Raw genomic sequence first — 18,891 nt, forward strand, 5'->3', positions numbered from 1 at the left:
GTTTACATTCCGTGTATTATTGATATCTTATGATGTTTCTTTTTCTGTGTGACTTATTTCAGTGAGAATCATCGTACCTGAATCCACTCATTATGCTGCTACGGGCCTGATGACATAGATTTCATTGCTGAGTGATACTGCATTGTACGTAAGTACCACAAGTTCTTTATCCATTTTTCACTTTCTGTGATATTGAACTTGTACGGTAAACGAGGTTCTTGTAAACAGAGGTGTCCCAAACTTTGGGGTGGCTGTGTCTTTTTGATTTTAATTTCCCTAAGCTATAGGACCATAAGTGGAAGTGCCCTAGGCTCTGTTGCTTTGTTTTTTAGATGTTTCCGGAAACACCATACACTTCTCCCGAGTGTCTGTTGGCAATTTACATCCCGCCCATCAGCATAACAAGGCTCCCAGTTCTCCATGGCCTGTCCTGCCTTTCTGGATTTTACACTTTTTTCAGATGGCCCTTTTGACCGGGGGGAAGTGAGACTTCATTGTAGTGCAGATTTCCTTTGCAAGCTTGCTTGGTTGGCCAAAAAGGGCGTATGCGTTTTTTCCTGAATATATTCAGGAAAAAACGCATACGCCCTTTTTGGCCAAGTGCATCATTGTGGACGTTCTGCCTCTTTTCCTATGCTTTCAATGCAATTCCAGTCTACCTCCTGAAATCGGTTTCCTGCAATTCTGCCCCGCTTTCAAGTCCTCTTGGCAGCCTTACTTCAGTATATTTTTGGACGATAGCTGTCATTTATAACTCTGCAGGTTTGTGAATTACAGTGCCCCTGAGCTCCTTTCTTCAACTCGCTTTCTTGTGACCTGGCCGCAACACCGCAGGATGGCTTCAGGCCCTAATCTGGTTCCGGCATGGCTCGCTGAGCCTTTGGTTATTTCCTCTTCCTGGTGGGAAATGAGAGTTAAATTTGCCCGTCCAGACACCTCCAGCTAGTCTCTCATTGGTTCTCGCTATTCCTGTTCATCTTCCGCACAAATTGCAAACTGGGCCAAACAGGAGGTTAAAGGCGCTGACTCTCCAAGTGGGGAGAGTGTTAGTAAAGCGTCTGGAATGTTGCACCCGAGTACCAGGGGAGGAAAACTGAGACATATTTGAACACGTCTCCCGTTCACACGGTTGATCATACTCTGGGTTCCACATGCATGTTTTAGCTGAAGGAAAAATACCTTAAACCTGGATAGTTGAGACCCGTGGAATGGGTACCATGCAATATGACTTCAAAGGGTCTTCATTTGCTCACCGAACCTCTCCAATCCTATCACTGCTGCGTTTATGCCCCTGTACAAATGCTTGATTCTCTTTCGGAGACATAGCAATCCATAGGTTTTAAGATACTTACTAGTCAGGTACATTCTTAGGCGTTTAATATGCGGTGTTGAGTCCATTTCGTTGAGCAAGGAGTAGCGCTTGTCTATTCCATATTTGGCTTAAGGAACTTTATCTGTGCTCGTTTCAATCTCTGGTTTTATGCAGCACCCCAACTCACCTTTCCCCTTAAGCAAGCATAAGTTGGTTTTCTAAATTTGAGACCCTGTTCTGTTTTGGAATTCAGTTCCTGTGTAGCCAAGTTTACATTCCGTGTATTAGTGATATCTTATGATGTTTCTTTTTCTGTGTGACTTATTTCAGTTAAAATCATCGTACCTGAATCCACTCATTATGCTGCTACGGGCCTGATGACATAGATTTCATTGCTGAGTGATATTGCATTGTACGTAAGTACCACAAGTTCTTTATCCATTTTTCACTTTCTGTGATATTGAACTTGTACGGTAAACAAGGTTCTTGTAAACAGAGGCGTCCCAAACTTTGGGGTGGCTGTGTCTTTTTGATTTTAATTTCCCTAAGCTATAGGACAATAAGTGGAAGTGCCCTAGGCTCTGTTGCTTTGTTTTTTAGATGTTTCAGGAAACACCATACACTTCTCCCGAGTGTCTGTTGGCAATTTACATCCCGCCCATCAGCTTAACAAGGCTCCCAGTTCTCCATGGCCTGTCCTGCCTTTCTGGATTTTACACTTTTTTCAGATGGCCCTTTTGACCGGGGGGAAGTGAGACTTCATTGTAGTGCATATTTCCTTTGCAAGCTTGCTTGGTTGGCCAAAAAGGGCGTATGCGTTTTTTCCTGAATATATTCAGGAAAAAACGCATACGCCCTTTTTGGCCAAGTGCATCATTGTGGACGTTCTGCCTCTTTTCCTATGCTTTCAATGCAATTCCAGTCTACCTCCTGAAATCGGTTTCCTGCAATTCTGCCCCGCTTTCGAGTCCTCTTGGCAGCCTTACTTAAGTATATTTTTGGACGATAGCTGTCATTTATAACTCTGCAGGTTTGTGAATTACAGTGCCCCTGAGCTCCTTTCTTCAACTGGCTTTCTTGTGACTTGGCCGCAACACCGCAGGATGGCTTCAGGCCCTAATCTGGTTCCGGCACGGCACGCTGAGCCTTTGGTTAATTCCTCTTTCTGGTGGGAAATGAGAGTTAAATTTGCCCGTCCAGACACCTCCAGCTAGTCTCTCATTGGTTCTCGCTATTCCTGTTCATCTTCCGCAGAAATTGCAAACTGGGCCAAACAGGAGATTAAAGGCGCTGACTCTCCAAGTGGGGAGAGTGTTAGTAAAGCATCTGGAATGTTGCACCCGAGTACCAGGGGAGGAAAACTGAGACATATTTGAACACGTCTCCCGTTCACATGGTTGATCATACTCTGGGTTCCACATGCATGTTTTAGCTGAAGGAAGAATACCTTAAACCTGGAGAGTTGAGACCCGTGGAATGGGTACCATGCAATATGACTTCAAAGGGTCTTCATTTGCTCACCGAACCTCTCCAATCCTATCACTGCTGCGTTTATGCCCCTGTACACACGCTTGATTCTCTTTTGGAGACATAGCAATCCATAGGTTTTAAGATACTTACTAGTCAGGTACATTCTTAGGCGTTTAATATGGGGTGTTGAGTCCATTTCGTTGAGCAAGGAGTAGCTCTTGTCTATTCCATATTTGGCTTAAGGAACTTTATCTGTGCTCGTTTCAATCTCTGGTTTTATGCAGCACCCCAACTCACCTTTCCCCTTAAGCAAGCATAAGTTGGTTTTCTAAATTTGAGACCCTGTTCTGTAATTCAGTTCCTGTGTAGCCAAGTTTACATTCCGTGTATTACTGATATCTTATGATGTTTCTTTTTCTGTGTGACTTATTTCAGTTAGAATCATCGTACCTGAATCCACTCATTATGCTGCTACGGGCCTGATGACATAGATTTCATTGCTGAGTGATATTGCTTTGTAAGTAAATACCACAACTTCTTTATCCATTTTTCACTTTCTGCGATGTTGAACTTGTACGGTAAATGAGGTTCTTGTAAACAGAGGCGTCCCAAACTTTGGGGTGGCTGTGTCTTTTTGATTTTAATTTCCCTAAGCTATAGGACCATAAGTGGAAGTGCCCTAGGCTCTGTTGCTTTGTTTTTTAGATGTTTCAGGAAACACCATACACTTCTCCCGAGTGTCTGTTGGCAATTTACATCCCGCCCATCAGCATAACAAGGCTCCCAGTTCTCCATGGCCTGTCCTGCCTTTCTGGATTTTACACTTTTTTCAGATGGCCCTTTTGACCGGGGGGAAGTGAGACTTCATTGTAGTGCAGATTTCCTTTGCAAGCTTGCTTGGTTGGCCAAAAAGGGCGTATGCGTTTTTTCCTGAATATATTCAGGAAAAAACGCATACGCCCTTTTTGGCCAAGTGCATCATTGTGGACGTTCTGCCTCTTTTCCTATGCTTTCAATGCAATTCCAGTCTACCTCCTGAAATCAGTTTCCTGCAATTCTGCCCCGCTTTCAAGTCCTCTTGGCAGCCTTACTTCAGTATATTTTTGGACGATAGCTGTCATTTATAACTCTGCAGGTTTGTGAATTACAGTGCCCCTGAGCTCCTTTCTTCAACTCGCTTTCTTTTGAGCTGGCCGCAACACCGCAGGATGGCTTCAGGCCCTAATCTGGTTCCGGCACGGCACGCTGAACCTTTGGTTAATTCCTCTTCCTGGTGGGAAATGAGAGTTAAATTTGCCCGTCCAGACACCTCCAGCTAGTCTCTCATTGGTTCTCGCTATTCCTGTTCATCTTCCGCAGAAATTGCAAACTGGGCCAAACAGGAGGTTAAAGGGACTGACTCTCCAAGTCGGGAGAGTGTTAGTAAAGCGTCTGGAATGTTGCACCCGAGTACCAGGGTACGAAAACTGAGACATATTTGAACACGTCTCCCAATCACATGGTTGATCATACTCTAGGTTCCACATGCATGTTTTAGCTGAAGGAAGAATACCTTAAACCTGGAGAGTTGAGAACCGTGGAATGGGTACCATGCAATATGACTTCAAAGGGTCTTCATTTGCTCACCGAACCTCTCCAATCCTATCACTGCTGCGTTTATGCCCCTGTACACATGCTTGATTCTCTTTCGGAGACATAGCAATCCATAGGTTTTAAGATACTTACTAGTCAGGTACATTCTTAGGCGTTTAATATGCGGTGTTGAGTCCATTTCGTTGAGCAAGGAGTAGCTCTTGTCTAGTCCATATTTGGCTTAAGGAACTTTATCTGTGCTCATTTCAATCTCTGGTTTTATGCAGCACCCCAACTCACCTTTCCCCTTAAGCAAGCATAAGTTGGTTTTCTAAATTTGAGACCCTGTTCTGTTTTGGAATTCAGTTCCTGTGTAGCCAAGTTTACATTCCGTGTATTATTGATATCTTATGATGTTTCTTTTTCTGTGTGACTTATTTCAGTGAGAATCATCGTACCTGAATCCACTCATTATGCTGCTACGGGCCTGATGACATAGATTTCATTGCTGAGTGATACTGCATTGTACGTAAGTACCACAAGTTCTTTATCCATTTTTCACTTTCTGTGATATTGAACTTGTACGGTAAACGAGGTTCTTGTAAACAGAGGTGTCCCAAACTTTGGGGTGGCTGTGTCTTTTTGATTTTAATTTCCCTAAGCTATAGGACCATAAGTGGAAGTGCCCTAGGCTCTGTTGCTTTGTTGTATAGATGTTTCAGGAAACACCATACACTTCTCCCGAGTGTCTGTTGGCAATTTACATCCCGCCCATCAGCATAACAAGGCTCCCAGTTCTCCATGGCCTGTCCTGCCTTTCTGGATTTTACACTTTTTTCAGATGGCCCTTTTGACCGGGGGGAAGTGAGACTTCATTGTAGTGCAGATTTCCTTTGCAAGCTTGCTTGGTTGGCCAAAAAGGGCGTATGCGTTTTTTCCTGAATATATTCAGGAAAAAACGCATACGCCCTTTTTGGCCAAGTGCATCATTGTGGACGTTCTGCCTCTTTTCCTATGCTTTCAATGCAATTCCAGTCTACCTCCTGAAATCGGTTTCCTGCAATTCTGCCCCGCTTTCAAGTCCTCTTGGCAGCCTTACTTCAGTATATTTTTGGACGATAGCTGTCATTTATAACTCTGCAGGTTTGTGAATTACAGTGCCCCTGAGCTCCTTTCTTCAACTCGCTTTCTTGTGACCTGGCCGCAACACCGCAGGATGGCTTCAGGCCCTAATCTGGTTCCGGCATGGCTCGCTGAGCCTTTGGTTATTTCCTCTTCCTGGTGGGAAATGAGAGTTAAATTTGCCCGTCCAGACACCTCCAGCTAGTCTCTCATTGGTTCTCGCTATTCCTGTTCATCTTCCGCACAAATTGCAAACTGGGCCAAACAGGAGGTTAAAGGCGCTGACTCTCCAAGTGGGGAGAGTGTTAGTAAAGCGTCTGGAATGTTGCACCCGAGTACCAGGGTACGAAAACTGAGACATATTTGAACACGTCTCCCGTTCACACGGTTGATCATACTCTGGGTTCCACATGCATGTTTTAGCTGAAGGAAGAATACCTTAAACCTGGAGAGTTGAGACCCGTGGAATGGGTACCATGCAATATGACTTCAAAGGGTCTTCATTTGTTCACCGAACCTCTCCAATCCTATCACTGCTGCGTTTATGTGCCTGTACACATCCTTGATTCTCTTTCGGAGACATAGCAATCCATAGGTTTTAAGATACTTACTAGTCAGGTACATTCTTAGGCGTTTAATATGCGGTGTTGAGTCCATTTCGTTGAGCAAGGAGTAGCTCTTGTCTATTCCATATTTGGCTTAAGGAACTTTATCTGTGCTCATTTCAATCTCTGGTTTTATGCAGCACCCCAACTCACCTTTCCCCTTAAGCAAGCATAAGTTGGTTTTCTAAATTTGAGACCCTGTTCTGTTTTGTAATTCAGTTCCTGTGTAGCCAAGTTTACATTCCGTGTATTACTGATATCTTATGATGTTTCTTTTTCTGTGTGACTTATTTCAGTTAGAATCATCATACCTGAATCCACTCATTGTGCTGCTAAGGGCCTGATGACATAGATTTCATTGCTGAGTAATATTGCTTTGTAAGTAAATACCACATGTTCTTTATCCATTTTTCACTTTCTGCGATGTTGAACTTGTACTGTAAACGAAGTTCTTGTAAACAGAGGCGTCCCAAACTTTGGGGTGGCTGTGTCTTTTTGATTTTAATTTCCCTAAGCTATAGGACCATAAGTGGAAGTGCCCTAGGCTCTGTTGCTTTGTTTTTTAGATGTTTCAGGAAACACCATACACTTCTTCCGAGTGTCTGTTGGCAATTTACATCCCGCCCATCAGCATAACAAGGCTCCCAGTTCTCCATGGCCTGTCCTGCCTTTCTGGATTTTACACTTTTTTCAGATGGCCCTTTTGACCGGGGGGAAGTGAGACTTCATTGTAGTGCAGATTTCCTTTGCAAGCTTGCTTGGTTGGCCAAAAAGGGCGTATGCGTTTTTTCCTGAATATATTCAGGAAAAAACGCATACGCCCTTTTTGGCCAAGTGCATCATTGTGGACGTTCTGCCTCTTTTCCTATGCTTTCAAAGCAATTCCAGTCTACCTCCTGAAATCGGTTTCCTGCAATTCTGCCCCGCTTTCAAGTCCTCTTGGCAGCCTTACTTCAGTATATTTTTGGACGATAGCTGTCATGTATAACTCTGCAGGTTTGTGAATTACAGTGCCCCTGAGCTCCTTTCTTCAACTCGCTTTCTTTTGAGCTGGCCGCAACACCACAGAATGTCTTCAGGCCCTAATCTGGTTCTGGCACGGCACGCTGAGCCTTTGGTTATTTCCTCTTCCTGGTGGGAAATGAGAGTTAAATTTGCCCGTCCAGACACCTCCTGCTAGTCTCTCATTGGTTCTCACTATTCCTGTTCATCTTCCGCAGAAATTGCGAACTGGGCCATACAGGAGGTTAAAGGCGCTGACTCTCCAAGTGGGGAGAGTGTTAGTAAAGCGTCTGGAATGTTGCACCCGAGTACCAGGGGAGGAAAACTGAGACATATTTGAACACGTCTCCCGTTCACACGGTTGATCATACTCTGGGTTCCACATGCATGTTTTAGCTGAAGGAAGAATACCTTAAACCTGGAGAGTTGAGACCCGTGGAATGGGTACCATGCAATATGACTTCAAAGGGTCTTCATTTGCTCACCGAACCTCTCCAATCCTATCACTGCTGCGTTTATGCCCCTGTACACACGCTTGATTCTCTTTTGGAGACATAGCAATCCATAGGTTTTAAGATACTTACTAGTCAGGTACATTCTTAGGCGTTTAATATGGGGTGTCGAGTCCATTTCGTTGAGCAAGGAGTAGCTCTTGTCTAGTCCATATTTGGCTTAAGGAACTTTATCTGTGCTCATTTCAATCTCTGGTTTTATGCAGCACCCCAACTCACCTTTCCCCTTAAGCAAGCATAAGTTGGTTTTCTAAATTTGAGACCCTGTTCTGTTTTGGAATTCAGTTCCTGTGTAGCCAAGTTTACATTCCGTGTATTACTGATATCTTATGATGTTTCTTTTTCTGTGTGACTTAATTCAGTGAGAATCATCGTACCTGAATCCACTCATTATGCTGCTACGGGCCTGATGACATAGATTTCATTGCTGAGTGATACTGCATTGTACGTAAGTACCACAAGTTCTTTATCCATTTTTCACTTTCTGTGATATTGAACTTGTACGGTAAACGAGGTTCTTGTAAACAGAGGCGTCCCAAACTTTGGGGTGGCTGTGTCTTTTTGATTTTAATTTCCCTAAGCTATAGGACCATAAGTGGAAGTGCCCTAGGCTCTGTTGCTTTGTTTTTTAGATGTTTCAGGAAACACCATACACTTCTCCCGAGTGTCTGTTGGCAATTTACATCCCGCCCATCAGCATAACAAGGCTCCCAGTTCTCCATGGCCTGTCCTGCCTTTCTGGATTTTACACTTTTTTCAGATGGCCCTTTTGACCGGGGGGAAGTGAGACTTCATTGTAGTGCAGATTTCCTTTGCAAGCTTGCTTGGTTGGCCAAAAAGGGCGTATGCGTTTTTTCCTGAATATATTCAGGAAAAAACGCATACGCCCTTTTTGGCCAAGTGCATCATTGTGGACGTTCTGCCTCTTTTCCTATGCTTTCAATGCAATTCCAGTCTACCTCCTGAAATCGGTTTCCTGCAATTCTGCCCCGCTTTCAAGTCCTCTTGGCAGCCTTACTTCAGTATATTTTTGGACGATAGCTGTCATTTATAACTCTGCAGGTTTGTGAATTACAGTGCCCCTGAGCTCCTTTCTTCAACTCGCTTTCTTTTGAGCTGGCCGCAACACCGCAGGATGGCTTCAGGCCCTAATCTGGTTCCGGCACGGGACGCTGAGCCTTTGGTTAATTCCTCTTTCTGGTGGGAAATGAGAGTTAAATTTGCCCGTCCAGACACCTCCAGCTAGTCTCTCATTGGTTCTCGCTATTCCTGTTCATCTTCCGCAGAAATTGCAAACTGGGCCAAACAGGAGATTAAAGGCGCTGACTCTCCAAGTGGGGAGAGTGTTAGTAAAGCATCTGGAATGTTGCACCCGAGTACCAGGGGAGGAAAACTGAGACATATTTGAACACGTCTCCCGTTCACATGGTTGATCATACTCTGGGTTCCACATGCATGTTTTAGCTGAAGGAAGAATACCTTAAACCTGGAGAGTTGAGACCCGTGGAATGGGTACCATGCAATATGACTTCAAAGGGTCTTCATTTGCTCACCGAACCTCTCCAATCCTATCACTGCTGCGTTTATGCCCCTGTACACACGCTTGATTCTCTTTTGGAGACATAGCAATCCATAGGTTTTAAGATACTTACTAGTCAGGTACATTCTTAGGCGTTTAATATGGGGTGTTGAGTCCATTTCGTTGAGCAAGGAGTAGCTCTTGTCTATTCCATATTTGGCTTAAGGAACTTTATCTGTGCTCGTTTCAATCTCTGGTTTTATGCAGCACCCCAACTCACCTTTCCCCTTAAGCAAGCATAAGTTGGTTTTCTAAATTTGAGACCCTGTTCTGTAATTCAGTTCCTGTGTAGCCAAGTTTACATTCCGTGTATTACTGATATCTTATGATGTTTCTTTTTCTGTGTGACTTATTTCAGTTAGAATCATCATACCTGAATCCACTCATTATGCTGCTACGGGCCTGATGACATAGATTTCATTGTTGAGTGATATTGCTTTGTAAGTAAATACCACAACTTCTTTATCCATTTTTCACTTTCTGCGATGTTGAACTTGTACGGTAAATGAGGTTCTTGTAAACAGAGGCGTCCCAAACTTTGGGGTGGCTGTGTCTTTTTGATTTTAATTTCCCTAAGCTATAGGACCATAAGTGGAAGTGCCCTAGGCTCTGTTGCTTTGTTTTTTAGATGTTTCAGGAAACACCATACACTTCTCCCGAGTGTCTGTTGGCAATTTACATCCCGCCCATCAGCATAACAAGGCTCCCAGTTCTCCATGGCCTGTCCTGCCTTTCTGGATTTTACACTTTTTTCAGATGGCCCTTTTGACCAGGGGAAGTGAGACTTCATTGTAGTGCAGATTTCCTTTGCAAGCTTGCTTGGTTGGCCAAAAAGGGCGTATGCGTTTTTTCCTGAATATATTCAGGAAAAAACGCATACGCCCTTTTTGGCCAAGTGCATCATTGTGGACGTTCTGCCTCTTTTCCTATGCTTTCAAAGCAATTCCAGTCTACCTCCTGAAATCGGTTTCCTGCAATTCTGCCCCGCTTTCGAGTCCTCTTGGCAGCCTTACTTCAGTATATTTTTGGACGATAGCTGTCATTTATAACTCTGCAGGTTTGTGAATTACAGTGCCCCTGAGCTCCTTTCTTCAACTGGCTTTCTTGTGACCTGGCCGCAACACCGCAGGATGGCTTCAGGCCCTAATCTGGTTCCGGCACGGCACGCTGAGCCTTTGGTTAATTCCTCTTCCTGGTGGGAAATGAGAGTTAAATTTGCCCGTCCAGACACCTCCAGCTAGTCTCTCATTGGTTTTCGCTATTCCTGTTCATCTTCCGCAGAAATTGCAAACTGGGCCAAACAGGAGATTAAAGGGGCGGACTCTCCAAGTCGGGAGAGTGTTAGTAAAGCGTCTGGAATGTTGCACCCGAGTACCAGGGTACGAAAACTGAGACATATTTGAACACGTCTCCCGATCACATGGTTGATCATACTCTAGGTTCCACATGCATGTTTTAGCTGAAGGAAGAATACCTTAAACCTGGGTAGTTGAAACCCTTGGAATGGGTACCATGCAATATGACTTCAAAGGGTCTTCATTTGTTCACCGAACCTCTCCAATCCTATCACTGCTGCGTTTATGCCCCTGTACACATGCTTGATTCTCTTTCGGAGACATAGCAATCCATAGGTTTTAAGATACTTACTAGTCAGTTACATTCTTAGGCGTTTAATATGCGGTGTTGAGTCCATTTCGTTGAGCAAGGAGTAGCTCTTGTCTATTCCATATTTGGCTTAAGGAACTTTATCTGTGCTCGTTTCAATCTCTGGTTTTATGCAGCACCCCAACTCACCTTTCCCCTTAAGCAAGCATAAGTTGGTTTTCTAAATTTGAGACCGTGTTCTGTTCTGTAATTCAGTTCCTGTGTAGCCAAGTTTACATTCCGTGTATTACTGATATCTTATGATGTTTCTTTTTCTGTGTGACTTATTACAGTTAGAATCATCATACCTGAATCCACTCATTGTGCTGCTAAGGGCCTGATGACATAGATTTCATTGCTGAGTGATATTGCTTTCTAAGTAAATACCACACCTTCTTTATCCATTTTTCACTTTCTGCGATGTTGAACTTGTACTGTAAACGAGGTTCTTGTAAACAGAGGCGTCCCAAACTTTGGGGTGGCTGTGTCTTTTTGATTTTAATTTCCCTAAGCTATAGGACCATAGGTGGAAGTGCCCTAGGCTCTGTTGCTTTGTTTTTTAGATGTTTCAGGAAACACCATACACTTCTCCCGAGTGTCTGTTGGCAATTTACATCCCGCCCATCAGCATAACAAGGCTCCCAGTTCTCCATGGCCTGTCCTGCCTTTCTGGATTTTACACTTTTTTCAGATGGCCCTTTTGACCGGGAAGAAGTGAGACTTCATTGTAGTGCAGATTTCCTTTGCAAGCTTGCTTGGTTGGCCAAAAAGGGCGTATGCGTTTTTTCCTGAATATATTCAGGAAAAAACGCATACGCCCTTTTTGGCCAAGTGCATCATTGTGGACGTTCTGCCTCTTTTCCTATGCTTTCAATGCAATTCCAGTCTACCTCCTGAAATCGGTTTCCTGCAATTCTGCCCCGCTTTCAAGTCCTCTTGGCAGCCTTACTTCAGTATATTTTTGGACGATAGCTGTCATTTATAACTCTGCAGGTTTGTGAATTACAGTGCCCCTGAGCTCCTTTCTTCAACTCGCTTTCTTTTGAGCTGGCCGCAACACCGCAGGATGGCTTCAGGCCCTAATCTGGTTCCGGCACGGCACGCTGAACCTTTGGTTAATTCCTCTTCCTGGTGGGAAATGAGAGTTAAATTTGCCCGTCCAGACACCTCCAGCTAGTCTCTCATTGGTTCTCGCTATTCCTGTTCATCTTCCGCAGAAATTGCAAACTGGGCCAAACAGGAGGTTAAAGGGACTGACTCTCCAAGTCGGGAGAGTGTTAGTAAAGCGTCTGGAATGTTGCACCCGAGTACCAGGGTACGAAAACTGAGACATATTTGAACACGTCTCCCAATCACATGGTTGATCATACTCTAGGTTCCACATGCATGTTTTAGCTGAAGGAAGAATACCTTAAACCTGGGTAGTTGAAACCCGTGGAATGGGTACCATGCAATATGACTTCAAAGGGTCTTCATTTGCTCACCGAACCTCTCCAATCCTATCACTGCTGCGTTTATGCCCCTGTACACATGCTTGATTCTCTTTCGGAGACATAGCAATCCATAGGTTTTAAGATACTTACTAGTCAGATGCATTCTTAGGCGTTTAATATGGGGTGTTGAGTCCATTTCGTTGAGCAAGGAGTAGCTCTTGTCTAGTCCATATTTGGCTTAAGGAACTTTATCTGTGCTCATTTCAATCTCTGGTTTTATGCAGCACCCCAACTCACCTTTCCCCTTAAGCAAGCATAAGTTGGTTTTCTAAATTTGAGACCCTGTTCTGTTTTGGAATTCAGTTCCTGTGTAGCCAAGTTTACATTCCGTGTATTACTGATATCTTATGATGTTTCTTTTTCTGTGTGACTTATTTCAGTGAGAATCATCGTACCTGAATCCACTCATTATGCTGCTACGGGCCTGATGACATAGATTTCATTGCTGAGTGATACTGCATTGTACGTAAGTACCACAAGTTCTTTATCCATTTTTCACTTTCTGTGATATTGAACTTGTACGGTAAACGAGGTTCTTATAAACAGAGGCGTCCCAAACTTTGGGGTGGCTGTGTCTTTTTGATTTTAATTTCCCTAAGCTATAGGACCATAAGTGGAAGTGCCCTAGGCTCTGTTGCTTTGTTTTTTAGATGTTTCAGGAAACACCATACACTTCTCCCGAGTGTCTGTTGGCAATTTACATCCCGCCCATCAGCATAACAAGGCTCCCAGTTCTCCATGGCCTGTCCTGCCTTTCTGGATTTTACACTTTTTTCAGATGGCCCTTTTGACCGGGGGGAAGTGAGACTTCATTGTAGTGCAGATTTCCTTTGCAAGCTTGCTTGGTTGGCCAAAAAGGGCGTATGCGTTTTTTCCTGAATATATTCAGAAAAAAACGCATACGCCCTTTTTGGCCAAGTGCATCATTGTGGACGTTCTGCCTCTTTTCCTATGCTTTCAATGCAATTCCAGTCTACCTCCTGAAATCGGTTTCCTGCAATTCTGCCCCGTTTTCAAGTCCTCTTGGCAGCCTTACTTCAGTATATTTTTGGACGATAGCTGTCATTTATAACTCTGCAGGTTTGTGAATTACAGTGCCCCTGAGCTCCTTTCTTCAACTCGCTTTCTTGTGACCTGGCCGCAACACCGCAGGATGGCTTCAGGCCCTAATCTGGTTCCGGCCCGGCACGCTGAGCCTTTGGTTATTTCCTCTTCCTGGTGGGAAATGAGAGTTAAATTTGCCCGTCCAGACACCTCCAGCTAGTCTCTCATTGGTTCTCGCTATTCCTGTTCATCTTCCGCACAAATTGCAAACTGGGCCAAACAGGAGGTTAAAGGCGCTGACTCTCCAAGTGGGGAGAGTGTTAGTAAAGCGTCTGGAATGTTGCACCCGATTACCAGGGGAGGATAACTGAGACATATTTGAACACGTCTCCCGTTCACACGGTTGATCATACACTGGGTTCCACATGCATGTTTTAGCTGAAGGAAAAATACCTTAAACCTGGAGAGTTGAGACCCGTGGAATGGGTACCATGCAATATGACTTCAAAGGGTCTTCATTTGCTCACCGAACCTCTCCAATCCTATCACTGCTGCGTTTATGCCCCTGTACACACGCTTGATTCTCTTTTGGAGACATAGCAATCCATAGGTTTTAAGATACTTACTAGTCAGGTACATTCTTAGGCGTTTAATATGCGGTGTTGAGTCCATTTCGTTGAGCAAGGAGTAGCTCTTGTCTATTCCATATTTGGCTTAAGGAACTTTATCTGTGCTCATTTCAATCTCTGGTTTTATGCAGCACCCCAACTCACCTTTACCCTTAAGCAAGCATAAGTTGGTTTTCTAAATTTGAGACCCTGTTCTGTTTTGGAATTCAGTTCCTGTGTAGCCAAGTTTACATTCCGTGTATTACTGATATCTTATGATGTTTCTTTTTCTGTGTGACTTATTTCAGTGAGAATCATCGTACCTGAATCCACTCATTATGCTGCTACGGGCCTGATGACATAGATTTCATTGCTGAGTGATACTGCATTGTACGTAAGTACCACAAGTTCTTTATCCATTTTTCACTTTCTGTGATATTGAACTTGTACGGTAAACAAGGTTCTTGTAAACAGAGGCGTCCCAAACTTTGGGGTGGCTGTGTCTTTTTGATTTTAATTTCCCTAAGCTATAGGACCATAAGTGGAAGTGCCCTAGGCTCTGTTGCTTTGTTTTTTAGATGTTTCAGGAAACACCATACACTTCTCCCGAGTGTCTGTTGGCAATTTACATCCCGCCCATCAGCTTAACAAGGCTCCCAGTTCTCCATGGCCTGTCCTGCCTTTCTGGATTTTACACTTTTTTCAGATGGCCCTTTTGACCGGGGGGAAGTGAGACTTCATTGTAGTGCATATTTCCTTTGCAAGCTTGCTTGGTTGGCCAAAAAGGGCGTATGCGTTTTTTCCTGAATATATTCAGGAAAAAACGCATACGCCCTTTTTGGCCAAGTGCATCATTGTGGACGTTCTGCCTCTTTTCCTATGCTTTCAATGCAATTCCAGTCTACCTCCTGAAATCGGTTTCCTGCAATTCTGCCCCGTTTTCAAGTCCTCTTGGCAGCCTTACTTCCATATATTTTTGGACGATAGCTGTCATTTATAACTCTGCAGGTTTGTGAATTACAGTGCCCCTGAGCTCCTTTCTTCAACTGGCTTTCTTGTGACCTGGCCGCAACACCGCAGGATGGCTTCAGGCCGTAATCTGGTTCCGGCACGGCACGCTGAGCCTTTGGTTAATTCCTCTTCCTGGTGGGAAATGAGAGTTAAATTTGCCCGTCCAGACACCTCCAGCTAGTCTCTCATTGGTTCTCGCTATTCCTGTTCATCTTCCGCAGAAATTGCAAACTGGGCCAAACAGGAGATTAAAGGGGCGGACTCTCCAAGTCGGGAGAGTGTTAGTAAAGCGTCTGGAATGTTGCACCCGAGTACCAGGGTACGAAAACTGAGACATATTTGAACACGTCTCCCGATCACATGGTTGATCATACTCTAGGTTCCACATGCATGTTTTAGCTGAAGGAAGAATACCTTAAACCTGGGTAGTTGAAACCCTTGGAATGGGTACCATGCAATATGACTTCAAAGGGTCTTCATTTGCTCACCGAACCTCTCCAATCCTATCACTGCTGCGTTTATGCCCCTGTACACATGCTTGATTCTCTTTCGGAGACATAGCAATCCATAGGTTTTAAGATACTTACTAGTCAGGTACATTCTTAGGCGTTTAATATGCGGTGTTGAGTCCATTTCGTTGAGCAAGGAGTAGCTCTTGTCTATTCCATATTTGGCTTAAGGAACTTTATCTGTGCTCGTTTCAATCTCTGGTTTTATGCAGCACCCCAACTCACCTTTCCCCTTAAGCAAGCATAAGTTGGTTTTCTAAATTTGAGACCCTGTTCTGTTCTGTAATTCAGTTCCTGTGTAGCCAAGTTTACATTCCGTGTATTACTGATATCTTATGATGTTTCTTTTTCTGTGTGACTTATTTCAGTTAGAATCATCATACCTGAATCCACTCATTGTGCAGCTAAGGGCCTGATGACATAGATTTCATTGCTGAGTGATATTGCTTTGTAAGTAAATACCACACCTTCTTTATCCATTTTTCACTTTCTGCGATGTTGAACTTGTACTGTAAACGAGGTTCTTGTAAACAGAGGTGCCCCAAACTTTGGGGTGGCTGTGTCTTTTTGATTTTAATTTCCCTAAGCTATAGGACCATAAGTGGAAGTGCCCTAGGCTCTGTTGCTTTGTTTTTTAGATGTTTCAGGAAACACCATACACTTCTCCCGAGTGGCTGTTGGCAATTTACATCCCGCCCATCAGCATAACAAGGCTCCCAGTTCTCCATGGCCTGTCCTGCCTTTCTGGATTTTACACTTTTTTCAGATGGCCCTTTTGACCGGGGGGAAGTGAGACTTCATTGTAGTGCAGATTTCCTTTGCAAGCTTGCTTGGTTGGCCAAAAAGGGCGTATGCGTTTTTTCCTGAATATATTCAGGAAAAAACGCATACGCCCTTTTTGGCCAAGTGCATCATTGTGGACGTTCTGCCTCTTTTCCTATGCTTTCAATGCAATTCCAGTCTACCTCCTGAAATCGGTTTCCTGCAATTCTGCCCCGCTTTCAAGTCCTCTTGGCAGCCTTACTTCAGTATATTTTTGGACGATAGCTGTCATTTATAACTCTGCAGGTTTGTGAATTACAGTGCCCCTGAGCTCCTTTCTTCAACTGGCTTTCTTGTGACCTGGCCGCAACACCGCAGGATGGCTTCAGGCCCTAATCTGGTTCCGGCACGGCACGCTGAGCCTTTGGTTAATTCCTCTTCCTGGTGGGAAATGAGAGTTAAATTTGCCCGTCCAGACACCTCCAGCTAGTCTCTCATTGGTTCTCGCTATTCCTGTTCATCTTCCGCAGAAATTGCAAACTGGGCCAAACAGGAGATTAAAGGGACGGACTCTCCAAGTCGGGAGAGTGTTAGTAAAGCGTCTGGAATGTTGCACCCGAGTACCAGGGTACGAAAACTGAGACATATTTGAACACGTCTCCCGATCACATGGTTGATCATACTCTAGGTTCCACATGCATGTTTTAGCTGAAGGAAGAATACCTTAAACCTGGGTAGTTGAAACCCGTGGAATGGGTACCATGCAATATGACTTCAAAGGGTCTTCATTTGCTCACCGAACCTCTCCAATCCTATCACTGCTGCGTTTATGCCCCTGTACACATGCTTGATTCTCTTTCGGAGACATAGCAATCCATAGGTTTTAAGATACTTACTAGTCAGGTACATTCTTAGGCGTTTAATATGCGGTGCTGACTCCATTTCGTTGAGAAAGCAGTAGCTCTTGTCTATTCCATATTTGGCTTAAGGAACTTTATCTGTGCTCGTTTCAATCTCTGGTTTTATGCAGCACCCCAACTCACCTTTACCCTTAAGCAAGCATAAGTTGGTTTTCTAAATTTGAGACCCTGTTCTGTTCTGTAATTCAGTTCCTGTGTAGCCAAGTTTACATTCCGTGTATTACTGATATCTTATGATGTTTCTTTTTCTGTGTGACTTATTTCAGTTAGAATCATCATACCTGAATCCACTCATTGTGCTGCTAAGGGCCTGATGACATAGATTTCATTGCTGAGTGATATTGCTTTGTAAGTAAATACCACACCTTCTTTATCCATTTTTCACTTTTTGCGATGTTGAACTTGTACTGTAAACGAGGTTCTTGTAAACAGAGGCGTCCCAAACTTTGGGGTGGCTGTGTCTTTTTTATTTTAATTTCCCTAAGCTATAGGACCATAAGTGGAAGTGCCCTAGGCTCTGTTGCTTTGTTTTTTAGATGTTTCAGGAAACACCATACACTTCTCCCGAGTGTCTGTTGGCAATTTACATCCCGCCCATCAGCATAACAAGGCTCCCAGTTCTCCATGGCCTGTCCTGCCTTTCTGGATTTTACACTTTTTTCAGATGGCCCTTTTGACCGGGGGGAAGTGAGACTTCATTGTAGTGCAGATTTCCTTTGCAAGCTTGCTTGGTTGGCCAAAAAGGGCGTATGCGTTTTTTCCTGAATATATTCAGGAAGAAACGCATACGCACTTTTTGGCCAAGTGCATCATTGTGGACGTTCTGCCTCTTTTCCTATGCTTTCAATGCAATTCCAGTCTACCTCCTGAAATCAGTTTCCTGCAATTCTGCCCCGTTTTCAAGTCCTCTTGGCAGCCTTACTTCAGTATATTTTTGGACGATAGCTGTCATTTATAACTCTGCAGGTTTGTGAATTACAGTGCCCCTGAGCTCCTTTCTTCAACTCGCTTTCTTGTGACCTGGCCGCAACACCGCAGGATGGCTTCAGGCCCTAATCTGGTTCCGGCCCGGCACGCTGAGCCTTTGGTTATTTCCTCTTCCTGGTGGGAAATGAGAGTTAAATTTGCCCGTCCAGACACCTCCAGCTAGTCTCTCATTGGTGTTCCCTATTCCTGTTCATCTTCCGCAGAAATTGCAAACTGGGCCAAACAGGAGGTTAAAGGCGCTGACTCTCCAAGTGGGGAGAGTGTTAGTAAAGCGTCTGGAATGTTGCACCCGAGTACCAGGGGAGGAAAACTGAGACATATTTGAACACGTCTCCCGTTCACATGGTTGATCATACTCTGGGTTCCACATGCATGTTTAAGCTGAAGGAAGAATACCTTAAACCTGGAGAGTTGAGACCCGTGGAATGGGTACCATGCAATATGACTTCAAAGGGTCTTCATTTGCTCACCGAACCTCTCCAATCCTATCACTGCTGCGTTTATGCCCCTGTACACATGCTTGATTCTCTTTCAGAGACATAGCAATCCATAGGTTTTAAGATACTTACTAGTCAGGTACATTCTTAGGCGTTTAATATGGGGTGTTGAGTCCATTTCGTTGAGCAAGGAGTAGCTCTTGTCTAGTCCATATTTGGCTTAAGGAACTTTATCTGTGCTCATTTCAATCTCTGGTTTTATGCAGCACCCCAACTCACCTTTCCCCTTAAGCAAGCATAAG

This window comes from Globicephala melas, unplaced genomic scaffold (assembly GCF_963455315.2).
Source record: "Globicephala melas unplaced genomic scaffold, mGloMel1.2 SCAFFOLD_108, whole genome shotgun sequence".
In the NCBI taxonomy this organism is placed as follows: Eukaryota; Metazoa; Chordata; class Mammalia; order Artiodactyla; family Delphinidae; genus Globicephala; species Globicephala melas.